General features: G+C 42.6%; 1 non-coding gene across 1 annotated transcript; it reads left to right on the top strand.

The window, feature by feature from the left end:
• The first annotated feature begins 111 nt into the window (after positions 1–111).
• trnas-aga (transfer RNA serine (anticodon AGA)) lies at positions 112–193 on the top strand. The gene has a single exon. It is a non-coding gene; the product is annotated as a tRNA-Ser (tRNA).
• Positions 194–8435: the final 8242 nt, after the last annotated feature.

Raw genomic sequence — 8435 nt, forward strand, 5'->3', positions numbered from 1 at the left:
TGTGTAACCACTAAATTAACTAGGAACGCTGTTAAGTAAACATTATTTTGATTATAGTTGTTTTATATCTATTGAGGTAGAAGTATAACAACAATATCAGTAGGTGTACCAGTTGTCGTGGCCGAGTGGTTAAGGCGATGGACTAGAAATCCATTGGGGTCTCCCCGCGCAGGTTCGAATCCTGCCGACAACGTTACATTTTCTTTTTGTTAGTATATATATATAATAATAATAATAATATAGTAATAATACATATTTTTAGGACAAATTGTGATGTTACACACACACACACAATTTTACAGTGACTCCGATATCGTAGACGTAAGCAAACAGAAATGCAAAGGCAGCAAGAGTGTCACTACAGCGCCTTAAAAACAATGAGAGCGCCCCCCAGTGTTCACATATGCGACATACATGGGACTGCATGGACTTTCTTACTAAAATATTACTGTTTGTAACACGCAGCAGCACATAATTAATCAATAACAATACGATTAATAATAATACATAGGCCTACAGAAAACTCCAGAAAGATGAAAAAAACAAACATTTTTGTCACCAGCAGAATAGAATAAACTGCAGACACCAGCCAGTAGGTGGCAGTATTACATCAGAAATGATTGTTTTCAGTTCACAAGTCAACCATGAATCATACATAGACTTGGACTGATGTTTTTTTTTTACTGTTCACTCATGTCAGATAGTTAACTGTGGCCACTGTCTCCTCTTTACTGAGACTTAAATGATTATTTGGCAGCAGCAGTGACAGTTTGGCTTATGTACAAAGAAAGATGTGCTTATACATGGTACGAGCACTAGGGGGCCATAGAGACTTTCTGTTCTTCAAGTCCGCACGAAATAGGTAAAAGGGCTTTTGTCCATTCTGCACATATAGATCAGCAGACTGTGTGGAAAATGACAGATTTTGATTTCATTGAGTGCTTTTAAATCTAGTATTTGAGGCTGATTACATCACATGTATTTTTTCTATCTATCTGTTTATTGTTATAATTGGTATCAAAGCACTGTTGCCTTTAAAGTGCATTATCAAAGCCCTTTGTTATATTAACCTTCGGACGTGCCTTTGAACATTCTATCTGTTTATTGTTATAATTGGTATCAAAGCACTGTTGCCTTTAAAGTGCATTATCAAAGCCCTTTGTTATATTAACCTTCATACGTGCCTTTGAACATTCTATCTGTTTATTGTTATAATTGATATCAAAGCACTGTTGCCTTTAAAGTGCATTATCAAAGCCCTTTGTTATATTAACCTTCGTACGTGCCTTTGAACATTCTGTTTATTGTTATAATGGTACCAAAGCACTGTTGCCTTTAAAGTGCATTATCAAAGCCCTTTGTTACATTAACCTTCGTACGTGCCTTTGAACATTCTGTTTATTGCTATAATTGGTATCAAAGCACTGTTGCCTTTAAAGTGCATTATCAAAGCCCTTTGTTATATTAACCTTCGGACGTGCCTTTGAACATTCTGTTTATTGTTATAATTGGTACCAAAGCACTGTTGCCTTTAAAGTGTATTATCAAAGCCCTTTGTTATATTAACCTTCGTACGTGCCTTTGAACATTCTGTTTATTGTTATAATGGTACCAAAGCACTGTTGCCTTTAAAGTGCATTATCAAAGCCCTTTGTTACATTAACCTTTGTACGTGCCTTTGAACATTCTATCTGTTTATTGTTATAATTGGTATCAAAGCACTGTTGCCTTTAAAGTGCATTATCAAAGCCCTGTGTTATATTAACCTTCGGACGTGCCTTTGAATCTATCATCAGAACCTGTACGGCTTGTCGGTTTTACAACCTAACTTTTAACTAATTGCTAACTATCTACTAACTGACTAGTCTAACTGCTGTTTAACTGCTGTCTAGCTACCGCTAACTGTGTGTGTGGATTAAACCTTCAGAAAGACAGTCGAGTTGTGCCTGCCGTACTTGTTCTGGTTGCCCCTTCCAGAAGGGATTATTGAGCTGAAATCAGTAAAAATCTGGACAGTTGTAAAACCTTGGTCTGTGCCGTACCAGCAGAGTACGGACTGCCGAGCGGAGGACGGTGATCGTGAAGTACCAGGACCGGAGAGCCGGGGACACTGGTGAAGCAGCCGTGAACCACTAAACCAGCGATCGTGAAGCACCAAGACCGGAGAACCGGGGACACTGGTGAAGCGACCGTGAATCACTAAAACAGAGGAGCCAGAGCAAGGAGCTTTGCACAAGGAATACAGAGCTCTTCTGGGTGAAGAACTAAACTGTTAAGCCACTAACAGTGCTATGGAAGCGCCTCACAGACTGTGACGTGGTGACGTCGACAGCTGGGGGCTTGGACATTCGTGTGCCATTCGTAGACGTGTCGTTTGCAAAGAACTGAATCCTTCGAACGAGTCATTGGCAACGAACCACACTTTTTGAGAGTCAAATCCTTTGAACAATTCCAATACCGGAAAGAGTCAGGAGTTCAAAGAAGAAAAAACGGCAGACAAACCAGATCTGGAAGACCTACAATGGAACCGTTCAAATGCGTAGCGGAGCCTAACGCACATATTAACCACCTTAATGTCAACGCTGGTCGTCTAGGTACAGGAAAATTGTCGGAAGAGTTGGCAGGGTTGGAAAGCGACTATGATATTTTCGTCAACACCTGCAATGAATATATTGAAGAACTGGGACAGATAGACCCAACGGACGACAACTGTGAGTTAAGTGACACTCTGGCAAAGAGGGACGACATTGTGCAAAGGAACTGTGAGACTAAGGAAATACTGTGTGTCCAGATTTTTACTGGCTGATCCTTTCAGCTCAATACTCCCTTCTAGAAAGGGTAACCAGAACAAGTACCGCCGGTACAACTCGACTGTCTTTCTGAAGGTTTATTCCACATACACAATTAGCGGTAGCCAGACAGCAGTTAAACAGCAGTTAGACTAGTCAGTTAGTAGTTAGACAGCAATTAGTTAGAAGTTAGGTTGTAAAACCGACAAGTCGTTCAGGTTCTGATGATAGATAGATGCAAAGGCGCGCACAAAGGTAATAACAAAAAAATTAACAAAAAAGGGCTTTGACAATGCACCTTAAAGGCACTTTAAAGGCAATGGTGCTTTGATACCAATTCACAACAACAAAGTTCTACACCTCCCACTTGGCCTACTGGTTGTGTGTCTTATTAAGTGTTAAGTCTTTTGTTGTGTCTTATTTAAATGTCAAGTCTTTTGTTGCGTCTTATTTAAGGGTTAAGCCTTTCCTTATGTCTTATGTGTTAAGTCCTTCGTTATTTTTTGCTATTTTATTGTGTACCTCAAGCCGGGAGTCTCTGCAAAAATTTCATTATGTCCTCATAATGACAATAAAAACTTCTTGAATCTTGATTCCTGATCTCAGTAGGCCACAACAACTAACTACAAACTTTACCTTTCAAAAGTAACATTCACCCACAACTGGATACATAAAACTCCATTCTTCGTGTTGCACACAATATGAATAACAGATACGAGTGATAAATAACAAAGGATTCACTGTCCATGAACACATTGTCCTTGATGACATTTACCGAAACACACCACCTACTGACATACTCGTGGAGGATGGTAGTGGTGGGGGGTCTTGATCCTTTGCCGAAACACACCACCAGCCTCTCGTGGAGGGGGGTCTTGATCCTTTTCCGAAACACACCACCAGCCTCTCGTGGAGGGTGTGGAGGGGGGTCTTGATCCTTTGCCGAAACACACCACGTGATGAGGATTTCTGGATGGATCCAGAAACCATCATGTGGTGGGGAATCTATTTCTGCTCCTCCACTGGTAACAGAACCACCAGCCCCCTGACATCTCTGTGAAGACGCCTTTCACATCAGGATGGGCCTCCACAACTCGACCAAGCCTAAACTGGCCTCTCAGTGCATTCTGGTCAGCCAACCACACTAAGTCCCCAACTGTGACATTTTCAGCGGATTCTAGGAATTCGTAGAGTTCCTTTAAAACTGGCTTGGCGCCCACGAAGTTGGTCCCTTGATCCGACCAAAGTTTTCTTGGGTAGCCCCTGAGAGCCGTGAAGCGCTGGTACGCCTTTAGGAATCCATCCGTTGACAGGTCTTCCACGATGTCAGCATGCAGTGCCCTGGAGGTAGAGATGTAACGATATGAAAATTTCATATCACGGTTATTGTGACCAAAATTATCACGGTTATCAATATTATCACGGTATTGTTAGATGTGTTCAAAAGTACTGAACACACACTGAAATCTTTTAACCAAGTTTTATTTAAAAAAATATATTTTATATTATATGATTATTATTATTATTATTATTATTATTAATAATAATAATAATAATAATTATCATCTGACTGACTGACACACACACACACACACACAGGTCCTCACTCTGTGTCGGATAATAATTAAGTAGCAGCGGTCGTACACAGCATAAAAATAAAATAAAAAAACACAGAAACAAACACATTTTGGTCTGCTACGGTATGTGTCGTCTGCACACTACTCGCTTTCGCGAGACAAACCATGACGTTTGTCTCGCGTCAAACGTCGCAACAAACCATGACGTTTCCCACTATTCCGAAATCCCGTTTTTGTTGACTTACTCGCTGAAAAGTTGTGTGTGGTGGTCACTGAGATGGCTCATCAAATTGGAAGTGGCTTCGCGGAGATTTTTTTTTTTTGCATTTTCTGCACAAGGATTGATTGTCTTCAATTATTTTACCCTCAACATCGTTTAAAAATACAAGATATGCCCAGACTTCTGATCTTACGGGAGCGCAGGTGGCTTCAGCCGTGTTGTCGCTAGACAGACAGTGCAAACTGCGCATGCGCGCCCGCTTCTGTGCGAGTGCCGTTCAGGTGCTGCTGCTTCTCCAGGAAATGAGCAGTATCACTGAGTTTTTCGGTAATCAGTTGCGGTAATCAATCACGGTTTTAACGATAATTAAAATTTGGAATTTTATCGCGGTTTATCGTCATACCGGTCATCGTTACATCCCTACCTGGAGGCCATACAACTGAATACTACTCCCCAGACTTTCATCTTTGTTCTTCACTTTACTGTGTCTCTGACAACGTAGGGGCCAAAGAGGACCAGTGCTGTTAGCTCAAATAGTGCGGCTTGAAGGTTTATTCCACATACACAGTTAGCGGTAGCCAGACTGCAGTTAAACAGCAGTTAGACTAGTCAGTTAGTAGTTAGACAGCAATTAGTGTCCAGATTTCTGCTGGCTGATCCTTTCAGCTCAATACTCCCTTCTGGAAAGGGTAACCAGAACAAGTACGGCGGGTACGACTCGACTGTCTTTCTGAAGGTTTATTCCACATACACAGTTAAACAGCAGTCAGTTAGTAGCTAGAAGCCAGTCAGTTAGGTTGTAAAACCGACAAGTCGTACAGGTTCTGATGATAGATCGCTTTACACAGGCACATACGAAGGTTAATATACAACAAAACATGGCTTTGACAATGCACCTTAAAGGCAACGGTGCTTTGATACCAATTACAACAATGAACAGATAAATAAAATGAAAGATAAAAAGCTTTGCCTGCTAGCAGGCTGTTAAACAGCAGTTAGACTAGTCAGTTAGTAGTTAGACAGTAGTTAGACAGTTAGTAGTTAGACAGCAATTAGTTAAAAGTTAGGTTGTCAAACCGACAAGTCGTACAGGTTCTGGTGATAGATAGATGCAAAGGCACGCACAAAGGTAATCTATAAAAAAAAGGGCTTTGACAATGCACCATAAAAGGCACTTTAAAGGCAACGGCGCTTTGATACCAATTACAACAATAAACAAAGTTCTACACTGTGGTTCAAGGATGCTGAGCCGGAAATAATCACCCTCGTAACACGGTTCAATTCAGCTTTCGACCAGGCTGAGGTACTCGGGAGGAAAAATGCACTACAGTGGAATCAGCAAGAGGCCAGAAGGAAAGGACTGGATCAAAAACTCCACAAACTCAGAGATGCTGTGTATGTTTGGAAAGACTATCGGCCATACGGTAACGAACAATAGAGACTACTTTTAACATTGGAAATTAAAAAGGAGGAACTAATGGACGAGTGGGCATGCTACCGAGAAACAAACACAAGAATCCCCACGGATTACGAACACAATGACGAAGACAGTAATGTGAAAAGTGAAGGGGAAGAGGACGGAGGAAGCGAGCACATTATTTTTACTGGACCGGTAACCCATACTAGTACCACCTCACCTGTTGACTGTTGTTGTGTTGTGGACTTAATGTCAGTTTCGCCCGACCTCCAACCCTCACTAGTATGCCAAGACCTACTAGTCACGCTGCTCCCATCCACTTCAGCTTGGGACAAAGTACTGTGCCCACCAGCAACTTTGGTACACTCACAGGGGGAGAAGACAGCTCTCAGTGGGCCTGACCCAAAGCAAAGATCACACCGATAAGCTTGCCTAAGATCTCCGGGAACAGGAAGGCTGATGGGAGAGTATCCAGGCGCAAGCGGGTCCCACAGAGTCCTTTGAAGTGGAGCAGGAGAAACTGAAGAGTCAAGTGACAGTTACAGGAAGTCAATGTCGAGAAGGTAGAGGAGCAGAGTAAACTGAGGCCCCAGATGTCCAAGCTCAGCAAGAAGCTGAGATCTGTAAAGACCCAGACTGCGAAGCTGCAGAAGACATTGGTGCAAAGTCAGGAGGATCTCACTAAGCTTCAGTCTGACTTCTACGGGAAAGAGTCAGAAGTTTCTGCTCTGCGTCAAGACCTCAAGGCACCAGAAGAAAAGCTGAGCTTAGCACAGGAGGACTTGGCTGCTAACCACACCAGCCAACTCCTGCTAAGCAAACCACTGCCAACTCCAAACCAGACAGGTTTGGAGGCTCAGACAAAGGAACTGAAGAGAAGCCACAGCTCATTGGAGCAGGAGCTCACTAAACGAGAACAGAAGCACCTGGTGATACGGTCTTTAGAGAGCATACTCTTTGGGAATATGCAGTGGCTTGCACATGTGAGCAGCCCCAAAAACTATGCCTTCCCGGAAAACCGTTTCAAGAAGCCAAATGGCCAAAAGTCATTACTCATGAGAGTGGAGCTTTTGAAGTCTATCAAGCCAACCCCCATTTACACTTCTGAGAGACCCAGCTACCATGAGAAGCCAGTCGACTGGAGGAGGATCCTAGAGGGGGTGGAGAAGATCCTGAAAGCAGAAGGCTTCTACCTCAAGCCCTGTGTCCGGTTTGGTCAAAGTGGGAGGAGGGACGAGGCAAACCCCGACCAAATGACTCTGGTGTTGCCCAACCAGCTAAGGAAGGAAGACAACAAAGCTTTGGGGGTGGGCTACCTTGTGCAAGAAGACAAGCTCTTTGAGATGGCTACGGAAAACAGTGAGTAAACTCCAGAAGAAAGACTTTACAGCAGTTCTTACCAGAACTCAAGCAAAGAAGTTGTTAAATTCCAGTGGTGAAGGCCCAGTAGCCACAGTTGGAGTTAGCAGGGCTCTAGCACGGCTGCAGCCCTCAGGATATGAGAAAAAAAATCGACCCCTGTTGAGACCAAGAAAGATGAGACACTGTGGGGAGCCGCACTCATAGTCCAAGTGGGTCTGAAAAGGTACAGCTCTCTAGCTAAGCTCTGTGGAGGGGTCAGTTATGCCCGAAAGGCTGTAAAGAAGTGGTTTGCTCATATAGGGAGAGCCCCTATTCCAGCAAAGTGGGAGGTGGTACTGACAGTGACCAAACTTGAAACTGCATTCCAAGACCCCACCTCCACCATCCTTCGCGAGTAAGGTCGGTGGTGTGTTTCGGTAAAGGATACCACTATGTCATCAAGGACGTGCCCCCCGTATCTGTTATTCATATTGTGTGCAACACTAAGAATGTAGTTTTATGTACCCAGTTGTGGGTGAATGTTACTTTTGAAAGGTAAAGTTCGTAATTAGTTATTGTGACCTACTTAGATTCAGGAATCAGTAGGCCAAGTGGGAGGTGTAGAACTTTCTAGCAGGCAAAGCTAACATTCTATCTATCTGTTTATTGTTATAATTGGTATCAAAGCACTGTTGCCTTTAAAGTGCATTATCAAAGTCCTTTTTGTTATATATTACCTTCGTACGTGCCTTTGAATCTATCATCAGAACCTGTATGATTTGTTTTACAACCTAACTTTTAATTCATTGCTAACTATCTACTAACTGACTAGTCTAACTGCTGTTTAACTGCTGTCTAGCTACCGCTAACTGTGTGTGTGGAATAAACCTTCAGAAAGACAGTCGAGTTGTGCCCACCGTACTTGTTCTGGTTGCCCCTTCCAGAAGGGATTATTGAGCTGAAAGGATCAGCCAGTAAAAATCTGGACACATAGTGTTTTTATTCTGTGTTTTAATTGTGTAACTCTGTGTTTTTATGTGACGCTGCCTAAATTGGGCACGCCTCAATGTGATTTACCTGGTTAAATAAAG

This window comes from Solea solea, chromosome 16, assembly GCF_958295425.1.
Source record: "Solea solea chromosome 16, fSolSol10.1, whole genome shotgun sequence".
NCBI classification, from domain to species: domain Eukaryota; kingdom Metazoa; phylum Chordata; class Actinopteri; order Pleuronectiformes; family Soleidae; genus Solea; species Solea solea.